Genomic DNA, 19,054 nt, shown 5'->3' on the forward strand with positions numbered 1-19,054 from the left:
TTCAACAACCTTCCCCATAAAGGGAAGGTTGGAGACTGGGCGGTAGTTGTTAAGAATGGCTGGGTCCAGGGAAGGCTTCTTGAGGAGGGGGCGCACAAGTGCTTCCTTGTAGGGATCCGGAAAGGAGCCCCTCCCCAGAGAAGCATTGACAATCTCCTGGACCCAGCTCCGTGTCACCTCCCTGCTGGTGGTTGTGCTCACCACCAGACAAATATTCATACCCCACCACCAATCGGAGGTGTTTCTTATATAAATCGTTTTAACCCAAGAGCGAAATATTTATTTACATATTATAAAGTGATTCCAGCTTGTTTCTTATAGCTTGGTCTCGGATCCTACTCGCCATATATTGTCTTACCTTGTCCCATCACCCCATCAGTTGTTGCAATTCAGTTTCATTAGTTAAATTCATCCTTTTGTCCATAATCTCAAATTGAATGTGGTCCACCATGTACCTATACCAATTTTGCATTGTCCATTTTGTCACGTCCTTCCAACCTAAGACTATTACCGCCTGAGCGCTTTCTATTGCTACTTGTTTTATCTCTCTGAATTCTCCCACCTCATTACTTTTAACTAATACTGCCATTTCCTTAGTAATTATCCATCTTATATTTAATATCCTATTAATATCCTCTTGCACTTTTTGCCAAAAATTCTGCACTACTGAGCATTTCCATAGCATATGCATGAACACTCATTTATCTTGGCACCCATGCCAACAAATACCTTTAACATTCTGCTGAAAATGTGCAAGTTGAACGGGTATGTAATACCACTTATGTAGTATGTTCCTTCTCATTTCCCTAACTCTTGTATTCTTAGTTTTCCTTATATTCTCTACTATATTTTTAATCTCTTTCACCTCTGCTGAGTTATTAGTACTGATTATAATATAATGCAGATTTAAATGATTAAAGACCGAGTGAAATTAGAGAATATTTAGAAATTTTCTTTTCCATTTCTCAAAATGATTGAAATTGATTGATATTTAGGATTAACAATTAAGTAAGAAATGTAGATAAGCATTAATTGGCAAATGGGTTGAAATCTTAAAAATTTGGGAAATGTACTATTTATTTTTTGTGTTATTATGCTCTGTTTTTAATTTCTTTTTGCTAACATTTGATTGGTTATTTGATGGTCTGATCTTCCGGTTCCGGTGGGGCAGCAGGAAGGAGGGAGGAAATCGCTGATCTGCTGGACTACGGTTTAACATCGTAAATATAGAACTATCTTTGTTTTCATTTTGATAACCAGCATACAATCCCAGTGAGGTGAGAGTCCCTATCTCGAAAGACCTTGGTGCTCTACCTCTCTGTGACGATTTTTAGGCTATTTAGATGGAGCCTGGCACCATCTTGCTGCTGATTGTCTTTAATAACTTATTGCTGATTGACTGTTTTGTTCTATATTTTTATATTTAGCTATTTTATATTTCTATATTTCTAATGATTAGTATGAATTTTAGAATTTAGCTTTTTAGCTCTATTATAATTATAGAAATGTATAGTAATTATAGCAATTTTAAATTAATTTTTAACTAATTTATTGTGGGTTCTAAATGATGGATGACTGGGAACGGTGGAATGGTGGGAATGATATATATAATATGAGTGAATGGGGGGAAGGGTTAAGGTTGGATGACAGGGGTGGGAGGGCTGATGTGTATGAATTAAATGAGTGGGGTGGATGGGATGATATTTATTTGAATAATGGGAGCAGTATGAATGTAGAATTTAGCCTACCTAGCGATAGACAGGAGGGATAGGGATATCTATCTCTGGGGTGACAGAGGGCCAGAATATCCCAGTCTTGCTGAGGAGAGGTAGATATGGCGGGAGTCACGGGGCTAGCCGTCCTGGAGGAAGAAGGGGTCGCTGCTTAAAAGCGAGCCTCTGTTCTGGTCCCTTGAGCTCAACCCGGGGTAGTGGTGACGAGTGTAATCCGGGCCCTGGGCTCAAACTGCTACTCAATGCCAGATCGGTCGTAAACAAAGCGCTCCTCATCTGGGATTTGATCCTGGATGAGGAGGCCGATCTGGCATGTGTGACTGAAACCTGGCTGGGCCCAGAGGGGGGAGTTCCTCTCTCGGAAATATGCCCAGCTGGGTTTCAGGTATGGCATCAGTCTCGACCCCAGGGAAGAGGGGGGAGTGGCTATTATAGCCAAGGAGAACCTTTGCTTGCGTAGACTCGTTGCCCCTGAGATTGTGGGTTGTGAGTCCCTCCTTGTGAAGTTGACTTAGGGGTTCAGGTGGGCTTGTTCCTCACGTACCTGCCTCCCAGCTGCGTGTCAACAGCCCTGCCTGTGCTGCTCGAGGAGGTGGCCGGGTTGGCGGTGGAGTTTCCCGGACTTATTGTCCTGCAGGACTTCAGTCTGCCATCACTCGGCGGTTTCTTTGGACTGGCACAGGAGTTCATGGTCACCATTACAATCGTGGACCTGACCCAAGTAGTTCAGGGTCCGACTCACAAGGGGGGACACACAACCGACATGGTATTCCTCTTGGAGCAATTGAGTAATGGTCTGAGACTAAGGGGCTTAGAAACATTGTCTTTGTCATGGTCAGACCATTTTCTACTGCGGCTTGATTTCTTGGCTCCAATCCTCCTCCGCAGGGAAGTGGAACCGATTAGGAGGTTCCGCCCCAGATGCCTGATGGACCCAGAGGGCTTTCAGAGGGCGCTTGGGGTTCTACCAAATTCACTTGTCCACAGCTCAGCGGAGTCTCTTGCTGAGGCCTGGAACAAGGCTGCAGCGAAGGCTCTTGACCAAATTGCGCCACTGCAACCTCTCTGTGGCACTAGACCCTGTAGAGCTCCATGGTTCAACAAAGAGCTCTGGGAGTTGAAACACCAGAAGAGACATTTAGAGAAGCGATGGAGAAAGAGTAAGTCCGAATCTGATCGAACACTTGTAAGAGCTTTTATTAAGACTTACAAAGTGCGTGCACCATGCCGCCTTGATTGCATCAGCAGAATCCCACCCGGCCGCCCTATTTAGGGTGGCCTGCTCCCTTCTAAACCAAGGGGGAGTTGGAGAGCCCTTGCAGGGCAGTGTCGAGGAATTTATCTAGTTTTTCGCTGATAAAGTCGCTCGGATCTGGGCGGACCTCGACTCCAATTGCATAGCAGTATCGGCTGACAATGAGTCAGTCGAGGTGACTGGGGCTAAACAGTGAGCTCCACCACCTGTTTACTGGATCTGTGTCCCTCTTGGTTGGTTTTGGCCAGCCGAAATGTGACATGGAGCTGGGTACAGGAGATTGTCAATGCCTCCTTGGGGGGAGGGGGGTCCTTCCCGGCTCCTTATAAGGAGGCACTTGTGCACCCCCTCCTCAGGAAGCCTTCCCTGGACCCAGCCATGCTCAACAACTACCGTCCAGTCTCCAACCTTCCCTTTATGGGGAAGGTTGTTGAGAAGGTGGTGGCACTCCAACTCCAGCGGTCCTTGGAAGAAGCCAGTTATCTAGGCCCTCAGCAGTCTGGTTTCACGACCGGCTACAGCACAGAAATTGCTTTGGTCGCATTGATGGATGATCTCTGGCGGGCCCGGGACAGGGGCTTGTCCTCTGTCCTGGTGCTTCTTGACCTCTCATCGGCTTTCGATACCATTGACCATGGTATCCTTCTGCACCGTCTGGAGGGGTTGGGGGTGGGAGGCACTGTTCTTCAGTGGTTCTCCTCCTACCTCTCTGGTCGGTCGCAATTGGTATTAGTGGGGGGTCAGAGGTCAACCTCTAGGTCTCTCCCTTGTGGGGTGCTTCAGGGGTCGGTCCTCTCCCCCCTGCTATTTAATATCTACATGAAACCACTGGGTGAGATCATCCAAGGGCATGGGGTGAGGTATCATCAATATGCTGATGATACCCAGTTATACATCTCCACCCCTTGTCCAGTCAACGAAGCAGTGGAAGTGATGTGCCGGTGCCTGGAGGCTGTTGGGGTCTGGAAGGGTGTCAACAAGCTCAAACTCAATCCAGACAAGATGGAGTGGCTGTGGGTTTTGCCTCCCAAGGACAATTCTATCTGTCCGTCCATTACCCTGGGGTTGCAATTATTGACCCCTCAGAGAGGGTTTGCAACTTGGGCATTCTCCTCGATCCACAGCTAACATTGGAACATCATCTTTCGGCTGTGGCGAGGAGGGCGTTTGCCCAGGATCGCCTGGTGCACCAGTTGAGGCCCTACTTGGACAGGTTGTCATTGCTCACAGTCGCTCATGCCCTCATCACTTCCAGGTTCGATGGATGGAGTTGGCCTTCTCCGGGTCCCGTCGACCAAACAATGTTGTTTGGCTGGCCCCAGGGGAAGAGCCTTCTCTGTGGCGGCCCTGGCCCTCTGGAACCAACTCCCCGCAGAGATTAGAACGGCCCCCACCCTCCTTGTCTTTCGCAAATTACTCAAGACCCACCTGTATCACCAGGCATGGGAGAACTAAGACATCTCCCCCAGGCTTTTTATATTTCATGTTTGGTATGTATGTCCTGTATGGTTTTAATTGTTGGGGTTTTTATATATTTTTAATTATTAGATTTGTCCCATTGTTACACTGTTTCTTATTACTCTTGTGAGCCGCCCCGAGTCTTCGGAGAGGGGCAGCACACAAATCTAATATATTATTATTATTATTATTATTATTATTATTATTATTATTATTATTATTACTACTACTACTACTATTATTATTATTATAATACAAGGCTTTCTTAGTTTATAAGAAAATGTATTAAAAAGGAAGGAAATACTATGGCATAGTGGTTAAGAAGTTAGAATTATGATTGTTGTTATATTTTTGAAGGAACATTAAGGAAGGAATTTAATCAAAAGAAAATGTATGTACTAGATGACAAAATTAGAAAAAAAAAATTCTGCAAAAAAATTACCCCTCCAAAAAAGAAGAAAGGAAAATAGAAGCCTCTCGAGAACCGGGTAACTCTATGCAGAGATCTTGGTGAGTATCCAGTATTTGCTTTGGCATTTAGGTATCGGGTCCACAAAGGCAGTTGTTGGGCGAGTAGGCTAGTGTGACTGGTGACTCTGAGAATGTGTGATGAGATGCCCTTTTGAAGGATCTTATTAGATTAGAAGACCTTCAGGGCGAGGTGAGTGGACTCCCAATCTGCGGTTCCATCCTCCCGCGAGGGAATTGGCCAGAGATGGAGGGCTGAAAGACGGAGCAGTGTGAACTGATGGTTTCAGTAGTTGCAAACCTGGTCAGGGGTACACTAGTGAGGAAACTACCTAATAAAGAAAAGAAAAACCCATGGGAGGAAATAATGGATCCAGGGATACAGAGGAATATGTCCCAAAGAATAAGAAAAAACCTAAACTTAAAATTGAATCAGAAGGATCATTGGGTAAAATTCACTCGGGACTCATTTTTCTGCTTCCTTGACTGAATATATGACCTAAATCAGTGATGGCGAACCAATGTGCATGTGTGTGCCAGCCAACTGATTTTTGGCTCACACAGAACCTCTGGGAGGGCATTTTTGGCTTCCAGAGAGCCTCCAGAGGGATGGGGAGGGCATTTTTACCCTCTCCAGCTCCAGGGAGGCCTTTGGAGCCTGGGGGGGTGAAACATGAGCCTACTGGGCCAACCAGAAGTTGTGAAACAGTCCATTTCCAGCATCCAGAGGGCCTGGGGAGGCAGGGGAAGCTGTTTTTGCCTTTCACAGGCATTAAATTATGGGTGTGGGCACTTGCATGTCTGCGATAGCATGCACACACACTCTTTCGGCACCTGAGGAAAAAAAGGTTTTTACCTTCCCCAGGCTCCAGGAAAGCCTTTGGAACCTGGGGAGGGTGAAACATGAGCCTACTGGGCCCACCAGAAGTTGAGAAACAGGGCGTTTCTGGTCTCCGGGGGGCGGTGAAGCTGTTTTCACCCTCTCCAGGCCAAAGGCTCTCTGAAAGCCAAAAACACTCTGGGAGCCTCTGTGCAAGCCAAAAATCAGCTGGCCGGCAAACACATGCACTTTGGAGCTGAGCTAGGGCAATGTCTCATGTGCCAGCAGGTATGGCCCCGCATGCCACCTGTGACACCTGTGTCATAGGTTCACCATCACTGATTTAGGTCATATAATCAGTCCAGGAAGCAGAAAAATTAGTCCTGAGCAAATTGAAGGAATAATTGAACAACTCCGACCTAAAATACAAAGACAATTAAGAAGATTTTTGGGATTAGTAGGATCCTGTCGACTGTGGATAGAAGATTATGCCGCATATGCTAGACCTTTATAAGGAGAACTAATGAAAGGAAAAGCTCCTAGATTACAATGGACAAGGGAATTGGATGAATATTATCAGAAATTGAGAAACTCCTTGACAACTGCCTTGGTACTAAGCCTCCCAAACTTAAAGAAGCCATTCCATTTATTTGTAAATGTCCAGGAAGGTCTAGCTCTGGGAGTTCTTGCTCAAACCTGGTGTGGCCAAAAGAAACCAGACGTTAGATGAGATGTTAGATGAGATGACCCAGGACGTTAGATGAGATGACCCAAGGATGGCCGCAGTGAGACGTTAGATGAGATGACCCAAGGATGGCCGCAGTGAGACGTTAGATGAGATGACCCAAGGATGGCCGCAATGTCTTCAGGCAGTTGCAGCAATAGCTAGCCTAGTTGACAAGAGTAGCACAATTATTTTGGGAGGATCTCTGATTGTAAGCTATCCATATGATGTGTGTGTGTGTGTGTGTGTGTGTGTGTTATTTTGAAACAGAAGGCATGATGATGGCTGACCGGTGCCTGAATTTTGAAGAATGATGGAATATTACTAAATCACAAGGACTTAATAATCACTACAGCAATGCCTTAAATCCAGTTCAATTTATGCAGTAGAGAGAAGGAAAAGAAAGAGGTGAAGTAGAACATTTCTGTGGTGAAGTCATTGAATTAGAAACCAAAATAAGACCTGACTTACAGGATGAGCCATCAGAGGGAAGATGAGAAGGAGAAGAAAGGGAATAGACTAGCTGACTCAGAGGCTCAGTGAGCCGGAATGGAAGGAGATATAGTAAAAATTCTCTCATCCCAAAAGTAGATGAATTGAAGGATATACCGATATTTACTGAAAAGGAAAAAGGAAAATTGCAAGATCTTGGAGCAGAGAAAGATAAGGAGGGAAGGTGGTGGCTCCAGAATTGAAGTGCTGAATCAAGCGTTTCTTCATCTCATTATGGAAAAACTACATGAAGGAAGCCATTGGGGAACACAGGCTTTGATTGATGCAGTATTAAAAATATATGCAGGGATAAAAGTATAAACTGAGTAACAAGTATTTAGTATTAACCTGAGTAACAGCAGGTTACTCAGAAATGTATAATCTGTCAAAAAATGAATATTAGGAAACAACAGAGGGGAGGGAGACCTCTGGGCCTGTACCCTTTTCAAAATATTCAAATAGATTTTACTGAAATGGCACAGGTGGGAATGTTTAAATATTTCCTTGTAATTGTGAATCACCTGACAGGGTGGGTGGGTGGATGCTTTCCCTTGCATAGATGAAACTGCCAGAACTGTGATAAGAATTTTGTTAGAACTTGTTATTCCCAGATGTGGCCTTGTCCAACGTATTGACTCAGACCAGGGACACCACTTTACTGGATGGATTATACAGAGGATCACTAATATGTTGGGAATAAATTGGGATTTACACAGTCCTTGGCATCCACCATCTTGTGGAAAAGTTGAAAGGATGAACGGGAAAATTAAGAGCACATTGATAAAAAATATGTTTGGAAACTGGGTTGAATTGGTTGAAAGGGTTGCCTATCACCTTACTGAGAATTAGGACACAACCTAGAAGAGACACAGGATTAACACCTTATGAAATATTGTTTGGGATGCCCTTAAGGGGGAGTGGGCTTAAGGCTGGGGACTTCCCTACAAAAGATAAGGGGCTTATCCAATATTTGCAATGACTGTCCTAGTCCTTTGAATCTTCTAGGTCCAGCAGATTGCTGATACAAACACCTGTGCTCAGTTATATGATACATAATATTCAAGTCAGTGATTGGGTGCTGATTAAAACTTGGAGGACTGAGAAATTGCAGCCACTGTGGGAAGGTCCATTCCAGGCACTGTTAACCACTGATTCAGCAATTTGGACCACAGAATGACGTTGGACCCACTGTACTTGAGTGAAGAAAACTGACTCATCCGACATGTGGACCAGTCAACCCACAAAATCCTTAAAATTGAAGATAACCCGACAATAAAATGTTTTCTTTCAGGGCTGGACACTGGACACAGAATATCCTCCAGAGAAAAAATGAAGGATAGTTAATGGTGGTAATCTGGCTAGGCCTTGAAGGGATGTTGGGAATACACATTTGCATAGAAAATGAGGGTAAGTGGGATAACGGAGGAAAGATTCATTATTATTATGATGTAGGGTGGGAGCATAATGAAAATTGTGATTATATTATGAAGAAGAATATTTTTAATTGGAGTACAGCACCTGTGAATTATGAACCACACCATTTTAATCCTAGTGGGATGTGGAGATTTTTCAAAGAACAAGGATGTTGTTTGACTACTGCCTCACGGGATCCGTTATGCAGAATTGCTACTGATATGGGATGTGTGGCCCATGTTGACTTCCTTGAAGTATGTTGAGGAGAATAATTTCCCATATGATGTAGATTTTGAATGTGGGGCACAGTGGCAGTGGACGTTTCCACCAAGGGGTAGAAAGGAAGGTGCCACCTCAGATTATGGCAACAGCCCTGGGGGAGTAGGAAAGTGAGATCAACCTTACCCACAAGAAAGAAGAGACTAGTTTCAATAAAAAATACACAGACTTGTGACAAATGCGTCACTAAAGTAAAGTATGGAGCAGAAAATAAAATGACTGTTCTACACTAATATACCCCCTGGAAGAAGGGTGGAAAGAAAGAAGGGCAATGCATATATCCAGGACAACAGTATGATATTTATATGAAGAATGAGAAGTATTGATGTTCCAAACCTCAAACTCCTATAGAGGTGAATGCAACCATTTATACTGGTAAAGGTGATCAGGGAATTAGTGGGGGAGGAATATTGGTTGCAGTACATAAATAGCACCAAAATAATAAGAATAGGAATATCTTCTGAAGTAGAGTTTGATGCATGTAAACATTAGAGGCACATCTTAAGGGTATAAAATATGGTGATAAAAGCTGGGAGAATTCGTATAAACACAATCATAAATATCTTTGTGGAGTATCTTTTATTGGAGTAAAAGTAATCCTAATATTTGGTTACCTTGTGCAGGAAGAATTGACTGTAGCGGGTGGAAATGTGTCTGTTATTATACAGGAGGAAGGTATTCTGGATTTGAATGCCCTAATATTAGGGAATTTCGAAGGGGAGAAAGTAATTTCGTGCAGATAAGATGGAAGATCACCAATTCAAATAAAATAATAGCATATGGGTTGGAACCAATGGAACTGGAAGTGATCCAATGACTTATATTATTATTTAAAAAATTAAGGTGACAAATGAGATTGAAATTCAATGGTCTGTATATGATACTTTGAACAAAGCAAAGAAAGCTCAAATTGTAACAAACAAAGCTAAAAAGCCTATTTGTAGAATTTGCTGAAAATTTTGCAAAGACCTTAGGAGTAACCAATTGCTATGTGTGTGGTGAAACCAATATGGGAGAAGCATGGTCTTGGAGGCATTGGAAGCTGATGGGGAAATGTTCAATAACTTCACGTAGAAACATGTGTTTTTTGTGATTTTTTTTTGCTTGCATGCATTAATCAGTTTTACATTGTTTCCTAAGGGAAACATTGTTTCGCCTTACAAACTTTTCGCCTTCCGAACCTCCTCCTGGAACCAATTAAGTTCGTAAGACGAGGTATCACTGTACAAAGTTCCATTGCAGAGATCATTTCCAGCCAACAAGCTATAAAATTTGTGATGGTGATGAAGGAAATTGGAGATCAGATGAAATTACTTTGATGTGGAAGCTGTCAAGAAACAATGGTATGAGGTGTTGAATGAAAGAGAAACCAAAAAGGAGAATTATGAGAAGTTATGGCTAATTGAAATAAAACAAAATCTTAAGACTTTATGCTGTAATACAGAACAAGAAGAAATGAAGGACTGAGAATAGAAAATTCCAGGAAGAAAAAAATGTAAGTTTTATTTTATCAGAGAACCAAGAGATAAAGTGACTCATGTGGCCAAGGTCCATTGTTGAAAGGTGTCTACCAAATATGGGCATGTTAGAAGAAAGAAAGAAAGAAAGAAAGAAAGAAAGAAAGAAAGAAGGAAGGAAGGAAGGAAGGAAGGAAGGAAGGAAGGAAATGTAATCATATTAGGGTATGTTTTCATGTGTACCTTTGCAATAGGTTGCCACCCACCTCATCCGACAAGCTGATGAGAATTGGGAGGCCTATGTTAGGGTATATTAACCTGCATTTGGCTTTGTGCAGGCGCGGCTCTCTTGCAAGGTTCGCCACACTTTGGAAATCATTTCTTTTTAAACTCAGAGAGAATAAAACTCTGTCCCTTTTCTTTCTGAAGTCTCATGTGAATTCTTTTACAGAAATTCTGCTCACGATAATATGAAAAGAGAAGTCCAACGCCACATTCTATGCTCAATGAATTTTATATTAAGTTGTTCATTTATGGATCTGTCCTCATTCCTTTTGCCTTCTCCACTCCCCCGTTCTCAAAAGGAATGGTCAAGGCAAGGAAGTAGTGTAAAGAAGTATATGATTAAGTTCTTATAGCAACAACAATATTCTGTGTAATGGCTTGCTGCCATTAATCACCAAGCTATTTTCTACACTGAAATGTAATCCGGGAGTCCCCTTTTCGACCTCACTAAATGCTTCCACCCTGCCTCCCCAGACCTGAATCTATGGCTCCAAATACAGGAAGAAAATTAACTCCAAATGTTAATTGTTAAATGTTAAGATGTAAGATGGCGACGGAAGCAGATGTGTAGTCCCGTCGTGGAAGATCTTAGCAAACAAAGTAGGGAAAAGACTTTTTAAAAGTACATAAATAACAAAAATTACTAAAATAACTACTGAAGGAGCACCCATGGACTACTACCCTGAAGGACTTCTAGCGAAAAGCCTCTGCAAAGCTCAGCTAAGAAGAAATAAAAAATAAAAACCTTCAGATCTTCGCAAGCATGCATGGCCTCAAAGTTCAGCTATCCTGGACAGAGGGTAAGCGGGGACTATAGACGAGATCGTGCGGGACGAGAGAAAGCATTTGAGTTAATTAAGCCAGCCAAAACTAACATGGGGAGGGAGAGGATTTTTGCACTGTGAAAGGAAGCCGCTAGCCAAGAAAGGAAGCAAGGAGTCACTAGCTTTGATCTCCTCCCCGACACCCAGCTGATGCTTCCTAGCAGCCACTGACAACCACGAAATAGCTTCCACCAACCTGGGATTTCCCCCGGTACTCCCCAAAGCCAACGCTACCAGCCTGAGCCCCTTTCACCCAGCTAATTCCTCCCCCCCACCCTCACGGAGCCTTCAAAAAACCTTTGTGAGACAGACACTCATCTGATTTCCTCCCCCGGAGCGTCCATTAGCTTGGGATTCCCTCCCTCTCTCCTTAAGCTGCCTGCCTAGCCCCTGCCACCCAGCTGTTTCCTCCCCCCTCACCTTTACAGAGCCATCAGGTAATCTAAACTCCAGAAGCCTAGATATCTCTCCTCAAAGCTCTGACTCCTGAAGACCCATCCTGCAAATCTAGCTTCTGTTGAAAGTTGTGTCCGCCATTAAAGAAACTTTAACCTCGTGGCTTCAAACAAAGCCACTCTTCTAACAAATAGACAACGTGATCCCATAGGTGAAAGGGACCAAATAATCAAATAATAACAATAAAGAAATATAGAAATGGTTCAGTAGCCCCCAAATTCTGCAGAGTGATTCTCACAAGTGAACTTAGCAAACGCAAATTCATTAAGACCATAAACTCATTAAACAGAGATGACTCAAACCCTAAATAACTTTGCTCTAGACCAGACTTATCAATCTTACAACGTATCCAATCCCATGAATTATTAGCAGATCAAAAAAAAACGTCAAGGCCAAGGCCAAACTGATCTTTATATAGACTACCATGCCGGCTGCATCAAAACCAAGTTATGCAATCCACCAACCAACCCCCAAACCACCATCAACCAAAACCACCCCAATCTCCAATCTACCCTCAACCAAGATCAACCCCTCATTAACCACTACCTTCAAACCACCATTGCCCACAACCAACCTAACTTCCAATCCATCACTACTCAAAACCAACTCTCAATAAACCAAGACTAGGCATGCACAACCCTTACTTACTACTACTACTACTACTACTACTACTACTAATAATAATAATAATAATAATAATTTATTAGATTTGTATGCCGCCCCTCTCCGAAGACTTGGGGCAGCTCACAACAGTAATAAGAAACAGTGTAACAATGGGACAAATCTAATAATTAAAAATATATAAACCCCCCAGCAATTAAAAACCATACAGCACATACATACCAAACATGAAATATAAAAAGCCTGGGGGAGATGTCTTAGTTCCCCCATGCCTGGCGATACAGGTGGGTCTTTGGGTAACTTGCGAAAAACAAGGAGAGTGGGGTCCATTCTAATCTACGGGGGGAGTTGGTTCCAGAGGGCCGGGGCCACAACAGAGAAGGCTCTTCCCCTGGGGCCCGCCAAAGAACATTGTTTGGTCGACGGGATCCGGAGAAGGCCAACTCTGTGGGACCTTATCGGCTGCTGGGATTCATGCGGTAGAAGGCAGTTCCAGAGGTATTCTGGTCCAATGCCATGTAGGGCTTTAAAGGTCATTACCAACACTTTAAATTGTGACTGGAAACTGACCAGCAGCCAGTGCAGACCACGGAGTGTTGCAGAAACATGGGCGAATCTGGGAAGCCCCCCGATAGCTCTCGTGGCTGCATTCTGCACGATCTGAAGTTTCCGAACACTTTTCAAAGATAGCCCCATGTAGAGAGCGTTGCAGTAATCGAACCTGGAGGTGATGAGGGCATGAGTGACTGTGAGCAATGACTCCCTGTCCAAGTAGGGCCGCAACTGGTGCACCAGGTGAACCTGGGCAAACGCCCTCCTCGCCATAGCCGAATGATGATGTTCCAATGTTAGCTGTGGATCGAGGAGAATGCCCAAGTTGCAAACCCTCTCTGAGGGGGTCAATAATTCCCCCCCCAGGGTAATGGACAAGGGAGAGACCTATAGGTCAACCTCTGACCCCCCACTAACACCGACCGACCAGAGAGGTAGGAGGAGAACCACTGAAGAACAGTGCCTCCCACCCCCAACCCCTCCAGACGGTGCAGAAGGATACTATGGTCGATGGTATTGAAAGCCGCTGAGAGGTCAAGAAGCACCAGGACAGAGGACAAGCCCCTGTCCCGGGCCCGCCAGAGATCATCCATCAACACGACCAAAGCAGTTTCCATGCTGTAGCCAGGCCTGAAACCAGACTGCTGAGGGCCTAGATAATCAGCTTCTTCCAAGGACCGCTGGAGTTGGAGCGCCACCACCTTCTCAACAACCTTCCCCATAAAGTGAAGGTTAGAGACTGGACAGTAGTTGTTGAGCACGACTGGGTCCAGGGAAGGCTTCTTGAGCAGGGGGCGCACAAGTGCCCCCTTATAAGGAGCCACGAAGGACCCCCTCCCCAAGGAGGCATTGACAATCTCCTGTACCCAGCTCCGTGTCACCTCTTGGCTGGCCAAAACCAACCATGAGGGACATGGATCCAGTAAACAGGTGGCGGAGCTCACAGCTCCAATGGCCTTGTCCACCTCATCAGGTGTCACCAAGTCAAACTCCCCCCAGACGGATGGGCAAAGATGTTTAGCCCCAGTAACCTTGACTGACTCATTGTCAGCCGATACTGCTATACAATTGGAGTCGAGGTCCGCCCGGATCCGAGTGACTTTATCAGCGAAAAATGAGTTAAATTCCTCAGCACTGCCCTGATTTAAAAGGGAGCGGGTCACCCTAAACAGGGCGGCCGGGCGGGATTCCACTGATGCAATCAAGGCAGCATGGTATGCGCATCTTGCCATCTTGAGCACCACTTTGCAGGTCTTAATAAAAGCTCTTACAAGTGTTCGATCGGATTCGGACTTAGTCTTTCTCCATCGCTTCACTAGACGTCTCTTCTGGCATTTCAACTCCCGGAGCTCCTCGTTGAACCATGGAGCTCTACGGGGTGTAGTGCTACAGAGAGGTCACAGTGGCGCAATTCGGTCAAGAGCCACTCCTCCCCCCCTTCCCTGGGGTCGAGGCTGATGCCATACCTGAAACCCAGCTGGGCATATTTCTGACAGAGGAACTTCTCCCTCTGGGCCCAGCCAGGTTTCAGTCACACATGCCAGATCGGCCTCCTCATCCAGGATCAAATCCCGGATGAGGAGAGCTTTGTTTACGACCGATCTGGCATTGAGTAGTAGCAGCTTGAGCCCACGGCCCAGATTACACTTGTCACCAGTACCCCGGGTTGAGCTCACGGGACCGGAACAGGGGATCGCTTTTAAGCAGCAATCCCTTCTTCCTCCAGGACGGCTAGCCCCATGACTCCCGCCATATCTACCTCTCCCCAGCAAGACTGGGATATTCTGGCCCTCTGTCACCCCAGAGATAGATATCCCCATCCCTCCTGTCTCTCTATCGCTAGGTAGGCTAAATTCTACATTCATACTGCTCCCATTATTCAAATACATATCATCCCATCCACCCCACTCATTTAATTCATGCACATCAGCCCTCCCACCCCAGTCATCCAACCTTAACCCTTCCCCCCATTCACTCATCTCATATATATCATTCCCACCATTCCACCCTTCTCAGTCATCCATCATTAAGAACCCACAATAAATTAGTTAAATATTAATTTAAAAATTAATTTAAAATTACTATAATTACTATAAATTTCTATAATTATAATAGAGCTAAAAAGCTAAATTCTAAAATTCATACTAATTATTAGAAATATAGAAATATAAAATAGCTAAATATAAAAATATAGAACAAAATAGTCAATCAGCAATAAGTTCTTAAAAACAATCAGTAGCAAGATGGTGCCAGGCTCCAGTCCGGCTGGATTCTAAAAAGAGTCTAGTATAAATGTCCAAGTCTCTTGGTACAATGTTCTCTTTGGTGCCGGCCACTGCCACTGACCGGCACCCACAGTTCTAGTCTGTGTAACTTGACTGTTATTATCTTGGACTCCTCCGTCTCTACAATGTCCCAGGGTCCCGTCAGTTACCACAGTAGCCCTCCAGTTCTTCCCGGGTGACATATTTGACTCTTGGCTCCACACTTCACAATCTCCATGGCTCCACACTTCCTCCCAGCAGCCTCCCAACAGCCTCCAACCTCCAGCCTCAGCGTGTTCCCCTCCTGGCAGCCTCCTCAACTTCCTCAACAACATCCGTTTCTAATCTCAAATGTAAACTGATGAACTCTAGAAGCATCGTTAATAAAATACCTGAACTCCTTCTCTTACTACAAACTGCTAAATTCGACATCATATTTATCTGTGAAACATCATTAAATGAACCCCACCCAGACTCCGTTATCACAGTAAGTGACTATCAAGTTTACTGTTCTGACCGTGAATCCCGCAGAGGAGGTGGTGTTGCAATCTTCTACAAGAAATCACTCAAGCTTAAAAAAGTGCAAGTTAAACAAGAACTTTATCTTCCTGAAACCATCATCTGTGAACTGACCTTAGATACCACACTTCGCTTCTTTCTATGTTATAAAGCTCCAGATTATGATATCACACACGCAAACAAGCTAATCTCACTGCTAACGTGGGCAAGCTCCCACCCACTTCCTCTTATATTTCTTGGAGACTTAAACCTTCCACATATAAACTGGACCCTAAATGAATGTTCCACTGAACCCATACATTCAACACTTTACAATGCCATTACTAGCCTAGGACTAGATCAACTAGTTACTGACAACACTAGACTTAACAATTGTCTTGACCTCATCTTCTGCAACAGTCTACACTCAATTTACGGGCTACAAATAAAAGAACAATTTGCTAACAGTGACTATAGCATGATTGACTTTTACCTAAACATACACCCTCACAAAACCCACCTTAACAATAGAAAAGCCAACTATAACTTCAAAAAGACCAATTACAACCTCATCAAAGCCTACCTCTCACCTCTCGATTGGCACACAATTTTCTCTGACTCCATCACTACTGAAGACTACTACAATATGTTTTTACTTGAAATCCAAATAGTCATCAAATTATACGTACCACTAATATTCACCAAAACTAAGAAAAACAAATTACCCATAAAAATAAGAAAGCTCCAAACCAAAAAAAGAATTCTTTGGTACAAAAATTAAACAGGCCATGTTTCAAACTTTAAAAGCCGGTATAAAAATTTGTGTCACCAACTAAAGACTGAATGTACCAATTATCACATCATCCAAGAAGAAAATCTTCTACGGACAAAATCTACTTGTGCCTTCTACAACTTTGTTAACAATAAACTCAAAGACTCTAGACCCATCCCACACCTTAAGGGACCAAACAACATAGACCATAATGATGAATCAGTCAAAGCCAACCTCTTTAACATCTTCTTCAGCTCAGTCTTCGATAACAACAATGTCTCATGCCCAGCATTTCCTAACCACACCACAAAAAACCTCAATGATCTTACACAAATTGATTTTACAGAAGATAACGTTAGAAAGGCATTACGCAACCTAAAACCATCTTTATCTTTTGGACCAGATGGACTAAGTGCATACTTCTTAAAATAACTCTCCTCCACCTTGGCTGAACTTCTGAGCATAATTTTTAATAAATCTTTTAGTACTAGCTCCCTACCCACACTATGGTCACTTGCCACTGTCATCCCTATCTTCAAAAAAGGAGATCCAAGCAATGTTGAAAATTACAGACCTATCTCTTTGTGTTGTGTCACCTGCAAAGTTATGTAATGAATCATAAACCAATCCATTACACCCCACCTTGAAGCTAATAACTTACTTTCCAATAAACAATTTGGTTTCAGAAAAATATTATCCTGTAATCTACAACTCTTACACTGTAAAAACATTTGGACCACTCAACTTGACCAAGGTAATCCAATTGATGCAATCTATATCGACTTTTGCAAAGCCTTTGACTCAGTTGTCCACGACAAACCTCTTCTGAAACTCAAATCCTACGGCATCTCTGGACTACTACACAATTAGTTAACAGCATTCCTATCTAACAGACAACAAGTGGTCAAAATAGGAACTGCCACTTCTCTTCCTGCTCCTGTTAACAGTGGTGTCCCTCAAGGTAGTGTTTTAGGGCCCACACTATTCATACTATACATAAACGATCTTTGCGATTGCATCTCTAGCAATTGTGTTCCCTTTGCAGATGATGCCAAACTATTTAATACCACCGACAATAATGCTACCCTTCAAAAAAACCTTGACCAAGTAGCAGAATGGTCTAAAACCTGGCAACTTCAAATCTCCACCACTAAATGCTCTGTCTTACACATTGGTAAAAAGAATCAGAATACTAAATATAAACTTGGAGGAATTGAACTTATTGGTAACCCTCAATCTGTCAAAGACCTTGGAGTACTCATATCCAATGACCTAAGTCCTAGAGCCCACTGAAACAACATTGCCAAAAAGGCTTTAAGAGTTGTTAACCTAATCCTTCGCAGTTTCTTTTCTGGTAATTTTGAACTGCTAATGAGAGCTTACAAAACATTTGTCAGACCAATCTTAGAATACAGCTCATCTGTATGGAACCCACATTGGATTCATTTAACTGGAGGGGTTGGGAGTGGGAGACACTGTTTTATGGTGATTCTCCTCCTACCTCTCTGGTTGGTCACAGTCTGTGTTAGCGGGGGGGGCAGAGGTCGACTCCTAGGTCCCTACCTTATGGGGTTCCTCAGGGGTCGGTTCTCTCCCCTCTGCTGTTTAATATCTACATGAGACCCCTGGGTGAGATCATCCAAGGGCATGGGGTGAGTTACCATCAGTACGCTGACAACATTCAGCTGCACATCTCCACCCCATGTTCACTGAGTGAAGCAGTGGAAGTGATGTGCCGATGTCTGGAGGCTGTCAGGGTCTGGATGGGTGCCAACAGGCTCAGACTCAATCCAGACAAGACGGAGTGGCTGTGGGTACTGCCTCCCAAGGACACGTCCATCTGTCCGTCCATCACTCTGGGGGGTAACTATTGACCCCCTCAGAGAGAGTTCACAACTTGGGCTTCCTCCTCGATCCCCAGCTAACTTTAGAACATCCTCTTTCAGCTGTGGCGAGGGGAGTGTTTGCCCAGGCCCACCTGGTGCACCAGTTACAGGGAGTCTTTGCTCATGGTCACTCATGCCCTTATCATCTTGAGGTTCAACTACTGCAATGCTCTCTACCTGGGGCTACCTCTGAACAACTTGTCCAAAATGCAGCCGCGCAAGCAGTCTTGGGCCTTCCAAGAAATGCCCACATCTCGCCATCACTCCGCGGACTGCATTGGCTACCGATCGATTTCCAGGCACAATTCAAAGGGTTGGCAATGACCTATAAAGCCCTTCATGGCATAGGATCAGATTATCTCCGAGACCTTCTTCTGCCGCACGAATCCCAGCGACCAGTGAGGTCCCACAGAGTTAACCTCCTTAGGGTCCCGTCGACCAAACAATGTCAGCTGGCGGGACCTAGGGGAAGAGCCTTCTCTGTGGGAGCCCCGACCCTCTGGAATCAGCTCCCCCTAGAGATTTGCACTGCCCCCACCCTCCTTGCCTTCCGAAAGAGCTTAAAGACTCATCTTTGCCTCCAGGCTTGGGACTTTTAAATTTTCCCCTGACCAATGATAGTTTTTAAGTATGAGTGCTGAATGATTGGTTTGATTGCTTTTCTTTTTAAATTAAATTTAATGCTGTTTTAATGTAGTATTAATTAATTAATTGGATTCATATTATTGTTTTATTTTTGTATATGCTGTGAGCCGCCCCGAGTCCTCAGAGAGGGGTGGCATGCAAATCCAATTAAA

General features: G+C 44.0%; 1 protein-coding gene across 3 annotated transcripts in view; it reads right to left on the reverse strand.

Annotated features, from left to right (window-relative positions):
• THRB (thyroid hormone receptor beta) overlaps window positions 1-19,054 on the reverse strand; it is a 297,981-nt gene that overhangs the window by 25,527 nt on the left and 253,400 nt on the right. The window lies entirely within an intron of this gene.

The sequence above is a fragment of the Erythrolamprus reginae genome, chromosome Z (genome assembly GCF_031021105.1).
Source record: "Erythrolamprus reginae isolate rEryReg1 chromosome Z, rEryReg1.hap1, whole genome shotgun sequence".
Lineage (NCBI taxonomy): Eukaryota > Metazoa > Chordata > Lepidosauria > Squamata > Dipsadidae > Erythrolamprus > Erythrolamprus reginae.